Here is a 14,227-nt window from a genome sequence, read left to right on the forward strand (position 1 = left end):
AAGCCAGGAATTAATTATGCTTTTGAATCTTAGTATTCAAATAGTAAAATAGGTTTGGTAAGTTTTACATATGCCAGTAACTTTGAATGTAGATAGTGAAAAGCCTTCATTCTACTTACTTTTGCTTATTTGCCATGCATAAACTTTTCAATGTCTATTTTTTCATGCTTGTGTTTTCTTATAGCACATAACACCAACAGCTACTATTAACTTTGTGGGAAAAAAACCACCAAAAACAAAGTAAACTCAAATTGAAATGAGTTTTAACTGTTGCTCTGTTCTTCTTAGCTTACTGTACCCAGAGCTCTTCCATCCAATGAGTTGCAAGCGTGACATTTGCTGTGTTTTCAGCACCTGCCAACTTGGAAACCAGGGTTTGTGCTCAGGACTTAGGCTTACAACCCGTACTTTGTGGTGCACAATGCCGTCCCAGCTGGCATGCTTCGTACCTCAATGGTGCTAGACGTTTGGTTACAAAGCTGTGCAGATTCACATGCACTAATTTCAATAGGCATTCCCCTTCAAGCTGCTTTCAACTCTCATTTTGTATCAAAGGAGTTAGATTGGTATCATTAAATTCACTGCTGTGGTTATTTTTCAATGAAAATAAATTTGTTTTATTTAGTCGTTGAATCAAAAAGTAACTTTGTCTTTAAGAACCAAAATACCTCTTTAAAAAGATGTGTGTGTATAGATATGGGAGATATATATACACACACACACATATGTATATTTTTGTGTGTGTGTGTGTGTGTGTGTATATCTCCAGCCAGGGCTATAAATCAATTTTCATCAGTGGAAAAGTTTCAGAACACAAGATAAAACGAACAGAAAGGAGAGAACAGAAGGATTAGTGTGTCATAACATGCTTATGTAGGTAGTGTAGGTAGGCTCATTAGCTGTAGCTGGATCATAGATGTGGGAACAATTATAGAACTTACTTTTCTGAATAAGATCCACATAAGAAAATTGTCCCCATAGTAGGTTCAGATTTTGGCTTCCATCTATAACCAAAAGCTTTCCGTGTTTTCCAAAAATATGTGTTTTACTAACTTGTTTCCAGTAGCCAATCTCTTTGAAAATGCTTCAGGTGGACTTGGTGATGCCTGTCGTCCCCACATCTATTATAAGCAATTTTAAAAGGTTCTGTTTTTTAAAAAGATCTTTTCAGATGTAGAAAGGACAGTGTGAAATGTGAATGACTGGCTTTTAATACAACAGTTGTGACAAAGAGGCAGTGGCTTTTGGAAGCTGAATAAAGGGGTTAACACACACATCTGCACACTGCTGTTGGGTGCAGTGTGTAACACGTTTGCTGTTTGTTTCACTCAGTTTGTTACTCTAAAAAGAATAATATGTTATTCTCAGAGACACTCTTTTATTATTTTTTAGTGGTGAGCTCTTTTTACAACCATAGGTACAGATAGGTTTGATGGGAAAAAGTAAACAACATTGACTGGTACTTGGTCAAACTTCAAAGCTTAACTCCTTGTTGTTTGATTATCACATTTATCTGGTTCTAAAGGCACAAAAAATAAAGAAAGAAAATACCCACTAACTACCTAGGACACTCCTTAGTGCGTATCAAAATCCAACCTTTACCCTCCTCTGCACAAATGTGCTTAGGTGAATACTTTTATTAGCTTGTTGATACAAGTATAGCTGGTTACACCCTTTCTTCATAAAATACACCCGTATTGTCTTCTGTTACTTAAGAGCTTTAAACTTGGAATGGGGGAGCTCTCTAGTATAGAGGGATACTCAGTTTAAATCTCCCAGGCAGTTTTGAGTAGACATACAATGCATACCACACACAGGCATTCCTCCATTTGGTGGTTCTGCTTTGAGGGGAGCCAGGAGAGCCAGTATGGCTGGCTTTTATCCCTGGGTTTCATATATTGATCTTGGAATGAGACTGTACGTAATCTCTACATTTTATATTTACCAGGGCGTTCCATGGCTTAACCAGGTTACTGTTGGTTGATGATAATGGAAAAGTTACAAGTGGTCATTTTTGGATTATTTATGGATTTATTTCTAAATTGGCTTATGAATTTTTGTTTAGGTGTCTGGTTGTACTCTAATATGGTTTTGACCCTTTATGATAGAACAAAGGTAGACAGCTTAGCCCCCTTTCCCCCGATTGCAGCTTACGTTGTTTTAAATCTAGAGTTCGATTCAGTTTATATTTACTGTTCTGAATTGAGCAAAACTCTTAATATACAACTTTTTGGAAAAGAATTTTTTACACTAAAGAATTGTGTGGTATAGCCCTAAAAAGTGGGAGTGTTATATATCTGTAGGACTTACTACATAATGTGGGAAGAACCTGTAGTATCGAAGGTTAAGTGACAGGCCTTAATGTGTATATATTTTTAGCCTTTGAAGATTCAAATTAAGTAAATGAGACCTAGCTATTCATTGGTTAGGAGCACAACTCCTTAAGCAGATATTTTAGTTCTGTACATTCTCAAGAAAGCGTCAGAACCAGAAAAACAGGCTGCTTTAGGTTGGAAAGGAGGTGTTACAGCGAAGGAGCTTGCCATAACTACAATCCTTGGAATTTTGTGAGAGTAAAATCATCCTGAAAGCAACAAGAATAATGGTTGCAATAATTGTTTCCAGACTCGAGACCCCTGCATTTTGTTTTTTAAGTTGACCCGATGAACCTAGTAATTGCAGGAATAAACTGAATGTTTGCCAGCAGGAGTCACTCTAGGCCTCCTAATAACAAGTAAATTAAACTATATCCTTAAAGCTTTCAAAGGCTGAGGTGACACTGTGATAAGACGGCATTAGGGAAGTGTAGCAGTATTCTTAAATTATCCCTTGTGCCTTTGCTTGTTCAACCTAGGAAGACTTGGTACTGCTCTGTTCAATATTGGCCCTTGATAATTTTTTTTAAAGCAGTGTTTATGGATAAGGCTATCAGTATCTTAGAATTCGGCATATTAGTTCATTTTGGCTTTCTTAGGACAAATTGATTATATCCCACATCATCTCCTTGAATGAAGAGAGTCACATCCTTTTCCTGATTGTTGTCCATCCTAATCTTGCAGCAGAAATCACTGGAGTGAGCTGTAGTTAGTGTGAAACGAGATGTTAGCTCATCATTTTCTGAAAAAAGAATGGGTCCAGTGTGATGAGAGACAAATATTTCAGCAACAGCCGTGAAATATAATAGTTTTCCAAGTGCACACAAGCTCAAGAAGTTAATTGTTCATTTATGTTTGATACTAGGATTGAAACATTGGATTAAAACCAATTGAATGTTCCTAGAAGCAACAGAAAAAGTTTCCTGATTTATGAATAGAACCATTCAAATGGTGCAGACACAATCCATGTAAAGTAATGAGGTGTTTTGTTTTTTTGGCAAAGGAGAACACACAACAGGCATAGGGAGTTCTTTTTAAAAACCTCCTCTTTAAAAATCTCTTTTTTGGATACAAGGTCAGTAAAATAACATACACAGTAGGAAGGAGTAATGGGAAATCTGGGGCTTCACTTCACAAGGAAAACAATCCCCCTCCCCCAGGTGAGCAGCACAATGAAAATACTCTGCTTATTCTGTCAGGGTTACATTCCTGAACTTAAGTCAACATCCTAAGTTACAGAACTAAACATGCTCTGCCTCTGCTTAGCAACCACAAATCCTTCCTTCACCAGTTGCATATATTTTGGATGTGGCTTCTGAAGTACACATTCCTTTATTTCGATTAGCGCCCCGAGTTAGGAAACTAGCGATTTATTTTCCCGAAGTGTGACAACACTAACACGGTTCCCCCTCCCATGCCGCCCAGCACGCCACTGAAATGATCGTTTCTTTAAAACCTCAAAAACCCAACAATCCGGAAGCTGGACGTCTCAAGTCCACGCGGCCCAGGGTCTTCGTCCAGGCTTGTGCGGGGTGCGGGGTGAGACGCTCATGGGGCCGGGGCCCCTGGCCCAGGATCCGGGCGCCCCGGCGGCGGCCCAGCCTGGGGGCCACTTCCCGCGTCCCGGGGCCTCGCAGGCGCGAGCTTGGCGAGCGGCGCGCGGCTCGGCTCGCAGAACGCCCTCTAGCCCCGCCGGCGGCGCGCCGCGACCCCCCCACTCCCCGCCCACCGGCGGCCACGCGCACTGCACACTCGGCCGCTGCCGCCGCCGCCGCACGCCGCCCGGCTCCTGCACGCCGCCGCCGCCGCCGCCGCCGCGCCGAGCTCCCGGGCCCGCGACGCCGCCCGCAGAGCGCCGGTTCCAGCGACACGCAGCCGCGGTCGGGCGGCCCCGCGGCGGCGGCGGGCGCGGCGGGCGCGGGCGGCCTGGCCGGGGCCGGTTAAAGGGACGAGTTGCAAACAGTTCAGGAAGTGACAAGTCGATTTCCTCCTCGCTGGGAGCCGCTCGGTACAAAGCGCTCGGCGCCGGCAGGAGAGCGTGCGCGCGGCGGACGCGCGGCGGGCAGCCCGGACGACTTGGCGAGCGCCGGCGGCGACGGCGCGGGGCCGGAGCCCGGAGCGCCCCGCCGCGCACAGTAAGCGACCCCGGGCCGGGCGGCGGCGGCGGCGGCGGCCGGGTGGCCGGTCCAGAGCGGAGGTCCCTGCTGTATGCGCCCCAGCCGCCGGCGGGAGGGAGCTCTGCACGCGTGTGTGCTGGGCTTGCCCTTTTTAAAATTTTTGTTTATTTTTTATGTTGCTAGTTTCCTTTTTTTCCGCCTTGTTTCGCAGTGGGTCGGGTGGTTCCTCGGGGCGCTGAGTGTCGCCTCTGGTGCGGGCGTGAGACTTGTCAGAGCGCAGCCTGGGGAACGAACCAGCCTGGCCCCTGCAGAAAAGTCTGCGCTTCCCGGGTCGGGCGCGGGGACGGCTGCGCCCGGGGGTGTCTTCCTCTCCGCGTCAACTTGAGCCCTGGCTCGCGGCGGCGGCGAAGGCGCCGAGCCCCGGGACCCGGGGTGTCCCGCTCGCCCCGAAGTTCCCGCATCGTTTGCAGACAACTCTTTTGTTCGCGGAAGTTTGCGTCCACCACCCCCGGGATGCAGGCGCACAGCGGCGGGGTCCGCTGCTGCCTGACTGGCCGGGGCGGTCACGCTGGGGGTGAGGGGCGTTCGGTCCCTGGCGGGGGAAACCCGCGGGCTGGCTGCAACGGGGGCGTGCTTAATAGGGGGCTCCTACGCCGGCGTGGCTTTTGCACATGGCGAGAAGGGCCGTCCGGCACGGGCACACTGGTTGAGTCACATTTTTGCCAGTCTTTGATTTGCAAGCCCCTGGGAGTCGGCTTCCCCGTTCTGGGTTTCCCTTGGTGAGGTAAGGACACCCATAGTCCAGGGAGGGCCCTCAGTGTGCGTTGTCCCAAGTGGCTTCTCGGGCACCCCCAGCTCCCCACCCCCGCCCGCAGACTTAGGGAACAATGCTCGTGGCGCGGGACAGGGCAGCGGAGCACCGGCGAGTCGCCCAAGCGGGGTTACTTGAATCCCTCGCCCCTGGACGCCCCCTGAAGCCGGGCTCCCTCCATCTGACCGCCGGGGTTCATTAGCACATACTGTACTTCGTAAGATGGTGAACAAAGAACAGCTCTTTGCAGCATTTGATGAATGGGATTCTGCCTCCTATAGGCCACACTCCGAGTCTTCCATACGTTACAGTCTCCGGACTCGGTGGTATGGGCAAGCAGCCCCCGCGGTGGGCTGCATTCCGAGCCCGGGACCCTGGGCAGGGTATTTGTGCCGCCGCCGCCACGCTCGCCTTGCTGGAGTGGGTGCAGATGGAGCCAGGCTGACGGTGGTTCAACAGGAACAAATGTTTGTTGAACTGTTGGATGGTGGAGACAAGGGACTGTTTTCTATTGACTGCTGCAGGAGTTGGAATGGCATTGTTTATTGGCCTGGGAAGCCAGGCAAGCGTCTTGTGCTGCTTACAACATATTAGCAGACTTCCAAATGACATACTAGCATATGTGTTCCCAGCAGTCCCTGCCGGCTGGAAGGGGATCCCTCCTTGCTCCAGATCCTGGACTCCGGGTTAAAAAGTGCCAACCGGCTTGAGAACTTGGGAAGGAATAGAGTTAGCAGACCGGGTGAAACTCGCTGTTTCTGACTTGGCCGGGTTTTGGTTTCATTTTAATTTATCCACTTAACAGTAACTTATCTTAGTTACAGTTTTGATACTGAATTGCAGATCTGTAGGGCTTTTTTTTTTTTTTCTTTCCCTTAGCTGTGGGCAACTAGATAAACAGAACAGCCGCTTGTCCCAGTTGATAGGCCCCTGTTAGTGGGAAAAAGTTTATGTCTTAAGTTCAGGATTGGTAGCCATTGACCCTGGGTCTGCACCTGGCTAGGGTCTGGATGCTGCTAGCTATCCTGCAGACCTAGGAGCATGCTGATCCAGCTCCCAGGGTGCTGTTCCAGTCCAGCAAATGAAGGAGAGGCGTGGGGCAGGTCAGTGTTTTTCTCCCAAATGCCCCTCCGGAGGAGAAGGTGGTTTTAAGACCGGTTCAAATAATTTTCCCCAAGAACTTCTTATTTTTCCCTGAGAAGGTGATATTGATGTGCTATCATTTTAATATCAAGACAAGTTTTAAGTAAAAGCTAGTGGTACCAGCGCTGTAGAAGTGGACTTGAATATTCTAAGGCTGGCACGACAAGTAGAGCATTCCCTTGTTTTGATTGATAGTGTTTTTAGTCAGTTCCTCCCTTCTGTTTTCAACTTAGGGTTTGTCACATGTCGTAGCATTTTGGAAGTTCATAAAGTTCTTTTGGGAAGAGCTTTAAGATACCTTATTGTCATCATGGTGGCTACACTTAATTGACATTTTGTGGGAAGTCCTGTTGTTATTTCTTAGGCTCTTTCTTGCTACATCTTTTAATCTTTCTCTGTCCCCTTGTTGCTTCCTTCACTATCCCCCGGTCTCTCCATCTCCCCGGTCTGTAGAAACCTAGTGGGCTGAATGTCCTTTAACTGGGTTCATGGAGTGGGCGCCTGACCCATGATCGAAGCTTAGGAAAGGCCAGCCAGCTCTCCTCCCCTGCAAGAGGCTGGAGAGGAGGGAGCCTTGTGTAAAATCTGGGAGCTGGCAGCAGAGGACGCCTCAGAGCAATTTGGTGTATCTTTGCTCTTTAAAAAGCACACCCTTCTCACCCACTGCTTGATGCAATGGGCCCTGAAGACTGAGGGCCGGACCCACTGTCGGATTGTTCAGCTGATGTGTTAGCCAGGCACTGTGACTTTTTCGAATTGCATACTGTGTGGAAAACTTTTTGTTCTTGTCCTTCAAAAGAAGACTGAAATAAGCAAATACTCAGATCAGCACAACCCCCATCATTACCACCACCACACACACCTCTCTGATGTGTAAAAAAAGAAACCTGCAGGCATAATTTGTTATGTAATATGCTGATAATACAAGTTTCAGTTTTAGATGGAAACCAGATGTGGAGGGGCTCTCTTTAATTGATCCAGCAAGGGGGACACTTTAATAGATTAACTAGCCCTGGCAAACCCCAAAGGTGATTTTTTTTTTTTTTTTTTGACTTGAGGGGAGAATCCCAAACCCGGGGCTTTTTTGAGGTTTTTGCTTCTCAGCTCCTCGCTTTGCTGCAGCTGTCCTTTTTGTCAGACTCTTCCTCTCTTGAAAGAACCGGTTTGTTGCCAACACGAAGCACATGGCCGGGTCTGGCGGGGCTCAGCACAGCTTAACTCTGCTGGGCTCCACTCCCCTCCTCGCCTTGTCCAGCTGCTGCCCTGTCCTCCACCCCACAAAACAGGGCCTGGCCAAGGGACTTGGGTGCTGCAGGGAGTGTCGGCTGGTCTCCCTTGACTCCTTTCTGAAACATCTGATTGTCCAGGGAGAGTTGCTGTTTAAACTTGCCCAATGAATACACTTTCCAAAATCATTGACTCTCCTTCTCAGATTAATTTCTGTGTTTGTTTCCTGCCTAACTTTATGAGGGTTCTTTCTCCATGGCTGAGTCACCTTTATTATGGCCCAAGGTCGGGGACTGCACTGTAATAGCTGACCCCATTAACAGCAGTTTCATTGCGTGCCGGGATGTGAACTTTGGAAACAAACCCAGAGGCTTAGATATGCTGATGTGCCCAGAGACTTGCTTAGAAAATTTTTGTTTTAGTGCAGTTTACATTAACATGATTAATGACCGTGCCACTGAAAAGTCTATATTCAAAAGCAATTTACTGTTCCCTAGGGTTCTTCTTATGGTGAAGTAATTTTCTTTGCCAAACAACTTTGTTTTAAGGTAACTTCTTCTTTGATGTTTAATTCAAACCTTGTGTGCACACTGTTTGGGATCCAGGTTTGGGCTTCGAGAATTGCGGGTTGTGGTTTTGGTGGCGCCTGTCTTAACCTTCCCGAACTCGGGTCAGAGGGCACCCGGATTCTTGTCTTAAGAAAGTTCTCTGAGATCCTGAACAGCAGCAGAGTTAGTGCCGCGCTGGTTAGGATGGGAGGAAATCTTGCAGGGGAAACTTGGCTGCAGGGTGTCTTGGAGGAGGGATGCGAGGAGGCTGGAGCTGAGGACAGGAATTTTTTTTTTCCTCGCCGCGACTGGAGATACTTGAACTTTTTCAAAAAACAGAGATGTCTTTGCTGCAGCCAGCAGTCGTCTTCTTTTTTTGTTAGATGTAGGTTGATTGAGAGGGGAAATGCTGATGGGTGGGTCTGAAAGCAGCCTTAGGAACCCGAGAAAATAAAAACACGTTTGAAGGACTCTGGAAGATTTTGCATTTCAAAGGGTCTACCTTGTAGAATTTCACATCACGTCAGGGGTTACGGAGCAGTGTGACAGGCACCCCGGCTTCTCTAACCGTTCTCCTCCTCTCCTGCTGTGGGGGCTACTCGGGAAGCTGCCTTTGTGGGGGGGCGGCGGGTAGCTTGGGCAGACCATGCAGGAATATCAAGGAATCAGCAGCACCCCTTAGGCATCTGTGGTCCCTGGAGGGACTTTTCCACAGGGCTGTTCTCAGGAGGTGAAAGCAAATCATGTTGGTAAACAGCCCATTTGACCCCAGAATGCAGGGGCAGGCCAAGTCCTGACTGCTCGCTCTCTTTTCATTCTCCCACAAAACAAAGAAACAGATTCTCCTTCTGTGCTGGTGTAATGTGGTTCCCAAGTTCCCAAGATTCAGGACCATGAAAAGTTGGGTGCAGCAGGATTCAGCTGATGTGGGTGTGGATTGTTCAAAGAATAATAGTGCCCACTGGTAGTTGAAGGCCCAACCTGGGCCAGGGGCTTTACATACCCTCTATTTCTCAAAGCAATCCTGCAGTTAGAGCTGAAGAAACTGAGGCTCAGCGAGGCCAAGTAATTGGCCCAAGGCTGCACAGCTGCAAGGCTGACAGGCTAGTAGCTCTGCCCGGATCTGTCTGTATCAGAGGTTGCTTGCCATCCATACACATGCTGTTGGTCAGTGTGTTCATAAGATAGAGGCCCTGGGGTCTGTTTTATCTCAAAGCGTAAATTTTGTTTAGTCTTGTTAACACCACAGGGAAACTTAGAAATTTTAACTGCTTCTTTTCCTTCCCCCTGCTTTCCTACAGCTTTTTTTGGTTTGTTTGTTTGTTTTTTAATGAGTGATTGGATTCTCTATCTACCGTAGGACCGAAGGCAGTGCCTCAGTTGGGAAGACTGAAATGTTTTGCTTCATCCTTACAAAAGACAGATTCACAAGAAAATATAATTATTCCCAGTGACCTTCTCGGGGAAAAGGGAAATAGATCTGGCCGCCCACTAGATGCATCACCACTTATTCAGATTCCATTTTCCATTCAAAGAGATCATTAAAAGGGTTTCCAGCATTTTTTTTTTTGCATTTGTAATTCAGATGTGTCAAAGTAAATCATTTGTGGTGCTTGCTACCCCAGGTTTGTACAGTATCACGTTTTGTTACATGCCTGAAGTAATCAAATAACGAAACCCAATTGTACATCCTCTAGCCTGTGGGAACTTGGTATGCGCCAGCCGGGCTGGGCAGAGGCCCTGCATTCTGTCTCAGACAGATGGCTCTTCGCAGGTTGATCCTGTGGGGGTGGGGGCGGGGGTAGGGTGAGGGCACCCATCTCCTGCAAGGCCTGCCTGGCTGGGTCTGCTGCTCTTTCGGTCCCTAAAGAGTTTGTGGGAGAGGGCTGAGGCCCCCGTGTGCTGAGTTTCTAGAATCTAGAGCAGTGGTTCGCAACTTGGCTGCACATTAGGATCACCTGGGGAGGTTTAAAAAAATTCTAGATGCCTAGGCTGCATCCAGGACCAATTACATCAGAATCTTGGAGAGAAGGGGTAGGACTCAGCATTGGTATTTTCAAAGCTTCTGAGTTGGTTCTATTGTGCATCTAAGACTGAGAAACAAAGGCTGGAATAGACCCCACTCACCCTTCCCTTAGCAGGGGATTAAGAACCTTGCTGTTAAGTTGTGGAATAAACCTATTGGAATATTCTGCTGCCGCCATGTCTCAGTGAAGGGGAATCTGAAAGGTCACCACCCCTGGGTGAAGTGCCTGCCGTAGGCATCATCCAGGTAGTTACTGTTTCTGCTGGTCCAGGTGTTGGGTGTGCCTCCCTGCATGGGATTCGGTACAGACCCTCTGAGCCACCTTCTTTCTGGAATGAAGAGGGCAGGTTTTATTCAGCCTGTTGTCTCAGGGCAGTTCTCGTGCAGGCCATGCATCCCCACTGTTGTGCTGGTCTTTTCAGCTTCTTGACCCTTTTGGAGGTTTGCTCATGGTACCCTCCGGGGTTCAGGGGAGGGAAGATGTAGTTTGGGTTCAGGGTACATTTTGGTGATTCTCAGTGAGCAGTTGGTCCTTTTCACCTCGGTTTGCAGTGACTGTCACACTGTTAGCCACCTGGTTGTACCTGACTGCTCGGAACCTGTCCTCCTGCAGTCATACTTGGGATTACATTTCGTAGAATTGTGTTTAGAGTGACCAGGCACTAAGGAGAGCACGAGCTTCTCTGGCCTGCTGATGTAATGTTGCGGAGGAGAAATCTGACCCCTAGGAGGTGTGCTGACTTTCCCAAGGTCACACAGCCAGTGCCCAGAGGAGCCAGAACCCTCATCTCCTGAGTCCCCTGCTCAAGGGCTGTGTTCTCTTCTGTGAGACTCACGTTACACATTCTTGCTTGCAGGACACTGCACAGACCCACAGGCACTGTGATCATTGTTCAGAGGGTTCTTTAGCCAAGTGAAACACGCCATTGTCACTCTTGGTCAACTTTGACAGTCCATCCCATTTTTTACCTCCTTTCCTGATGCCTGCTCAGCAAGGATCCCTTAGGTTGCTGAGAGAGTGGGCTCATTAAACTCCTAGCAGGGGAAACTGAGTCCCAGTGGAAAGTGCTGAAACCTCGAGCTTGATGAAAAGGGTTTTGGTCGCTTTGGCAAAGGTTTGTCCATCTGCTCTTCTACACGGTGGTGGTGGTGGTAAAAAGGGCTCTTTCTCCTCTGCTGGGAGTTGGGTTTGGGCCTAATGAGGTGGGGCAGAGGGGGATGGTTATTTTCTCCAGGCCCATTCTTCCTGCATTCATTTAGCAGGCATTGATTGGGCACCTGCTGAGTGTCCTGAGTGGAGCTGGGCACTTTATTTCATTAGTTCATTTAATCCTCAGCACAGTCTGTGGCTGAGGGACTAGCTCCAGCTATTGCTGAAAGCACTACTGCTCAGAGAAGTTACTCGCCCTGGGTGAGAGGGACAGTGGCATTGCAGCTCTTTCTGGCTGGCCTCAGTTCTGTATTCTTTCCACCACGCTGTGCTTCCTCTTTGTCCAGTGCCTGCCCCGTGCAGAGGAGGCACACTTCCTGCTGTGAGCAGGGTGCCTTGTCCAGGGGGTGTGCCCTGGCGATTACCGACTGGGCACCCCCTTCGCTGCTACTTCCAGAAGGGGCTCGGGTGGCCAGGTGGCAGAACCTGCTGGGTGGGCCTGTGGGCTCCTGGAGAACAGGGCCTGTCTGGGGCCTGGCAGTTTGAGAAGTGCCCTGGATAGAGGAGGTGGCTTGTGGGGGTTCTAGCGCTGCTGCCTGCCTGTCCTCCACCCTGGGAAGGCCACCCTCCTTCCCGGCTGCCCTCTGACTGAAGTGCCCTGACGGACAAGGCCCAGCTGGGAGAGGCCTGGGCTGCGCCTGGAATTCCCCTTGCTCTGGCATTCACGTTGGCCAGGGGCCTGGGAGTGGAGGGAGGTTCCATCTGCTGGCTGGGAGCAGCCTCTCTGCATGTTTGGAGGGAGAAAGACAATGTCCTCTGCAGCCAGCCGCCTCCATGCTCTGGGTGAGGAGAGGGAGTCGTCTCCTGGGGCTGGTGGGGAACGGGGTGTCTGTGGTTCTGAGACTCCAGAGGGGGTGTTGAATGCAGGGGCCCCTCTGTGGCATGGTCCTGAGGCTGGGCTGGGGGGGCACCCCTCCTGTGAAGGCCCTTTAGCAGTCAAACGATTGTATTCCCTGGATGAAAGGTAGTGGGTACACTGCTGCTCACTTGCTGGACCTACTTTGCTGCGTGACCTTCTTGGCCTCAGGTTTCTCATCTGGCTGGCCCTGCCTCCCAGTGTTTTTAGGAGGATTGGTTAAGAGCCTGTCTTAAGCCTCTTGTGAAGGGTGCAGTGCCATCCGGAAGGATGCGAGGTAGGAGATGTGAGTTTGACTGGATGGGCAGAAGTTATGCCACGTGGTCCAGGGCAGGCTGCGAGCCAACAAGGGAAGACCCACTGAGGAACTTTGGGCAGAGTGTAGGTGAAACCCAGGTCTGTATCATTTAGGGCCAAGACAGCTCTGGAATCAGCGCCTGGGTTCAAATCCCAGATCTGCCCTTTGCTGACCATTTGTCCTTAGGTAGGTGACTATCTCGTCTGGCCTGGGTTCCCTCATCTGGGCCTATGGCTATACTGACAGCACCCAGCCCGTGGATTTAGGACACTGAGACCATGGGTGAGGACACTTAGAGCCCAGCAAACGTTAGTGAGCATCTCGTGCAGTCTCTGGCAGGCATGTGCTGTTGGGAAGACAGATGGAGGGCTGGAAGGACATGGGCAATTGTCCTGATGGCCCCAGTGGGTGACCGGATGAGGGACAGAGCAGAGGGGACTTAAATGTGAGCTGAGTTCGGCTCGATGGGTCAGACTGGGGCAAGTAGAGCCTTTCCTCACCCAGTGTTCTCTGTTCTCAGGTGTCTTACGATTTTTTCCAGGAAGAAGAGTTGAAAGCTTGTGTTATAATTTAGTTTGCACTGTGTCTCTTAACAACAGTTAAGACTGGTGAAATCTTTTAAGCTTTCTCTTTAGGAAACAAAATCTCTGTTTACCAAAAGTGACTTAATTTGGTCCTAAACATAGGAAATTAAGTGCATATAAGTGTCATGATGTGGCCTCAAAATCTTGGCTCTGCTCTCACCAACTTCTGTGAATGAATTCTTTGAGAACCTCAATGGCTGCACATCTATCTGGACTGAGAGTGGGAGGTCCATTTACTACCTTTTTAGATTCTTTGCAGCTGATGTCTTTTATTTGATTTTGCCTCTACTTTCAAGTTGGTGAGCTGCCTTTCACAACTGCAGTCAGGATCCTCCTGGTGCAGGTTCTGTGGTCCCAGCTGGGCTTGCCCCCAGCCTGGCCACCTCTCACCGACTCCTGGGGTGTGCTTCTGGCTGCCTCCAGAGCCCCCCACCACCTGAACATGACTGGCAGTCTCTCCAGAAAAGAGCTCATCTAAGCTCATCAAAGCTTTTGAAATGAGCCCATTACTTGGATGACCGAGGGATGGGCCTATACACTCCCCAGTGGTCTCTGAGCTTCTCTTGGTACAAGCCAGTGATTCTTGGCTGTCTCCACTCCCCATGTCTTCTGAGCGTCACACCTTCTCACCTCCCAGCCTGGCATCCCGTGGGGTGAAGAGGGTGGACAGTGTTGGCACAGGAGATTGCCTACTGTACTTTGGGCAGCTTTGGGGGAGACCCCTTGGTACCAGGGTGTGAAGATTCAGTATTATTTAGTGAATTCTGGGCAGAGGCCCTGACTCCAGGCTACAGCAGCCCCCTCCTCTCAGAGGCTGGCGCCAGGTGGTTGGGGCGGCCTTAGAGAACCCTCTCCAGAGGACCCACCACAGTGGCTGGGCTTGGGTGGCCTTGACACCATCGTCTTGACATCATGAAGCTTTGTGACTGTGGGGCTGTGTGAGGAAGGTAGCGAACGTGTCTCAGCTGCCTCTGATCTTGGTGGATGTGACAGAACTCATCTTCCTTGCCCTCTGCTCCTCTTCAGATGTGT

General features: G+C 49.3%; 1 protein-coding gene across 1 annotated transcript in view; it reads left to right on the top strand.

The window, feature by feature from the left end:
- The window catches only part of EEF1AKMT2 (EEF1A lysine methyltransferase 2), a 73,675-nt gene that overhangs the window by 33,981 nt on the left and 25,467 nt on the right, over window positions 1–14,227 (top strand). The window lies entirely within an intron of this gene.

Source organism: Equus asinus, chromosome 2 (genome assembly GCF_041296235.1).
Source record: "Equus asinus isolate D_3611 breed Donkey chromosome 2, EquAss-T2T_v2, whole genome shotgun sequence".
Classification (NCBI taxonomy): Eukaryota; Metazoa; Chordata; class Mammalia; order Perissodactyla; family Equidae; genus Equus; species Equus asinus.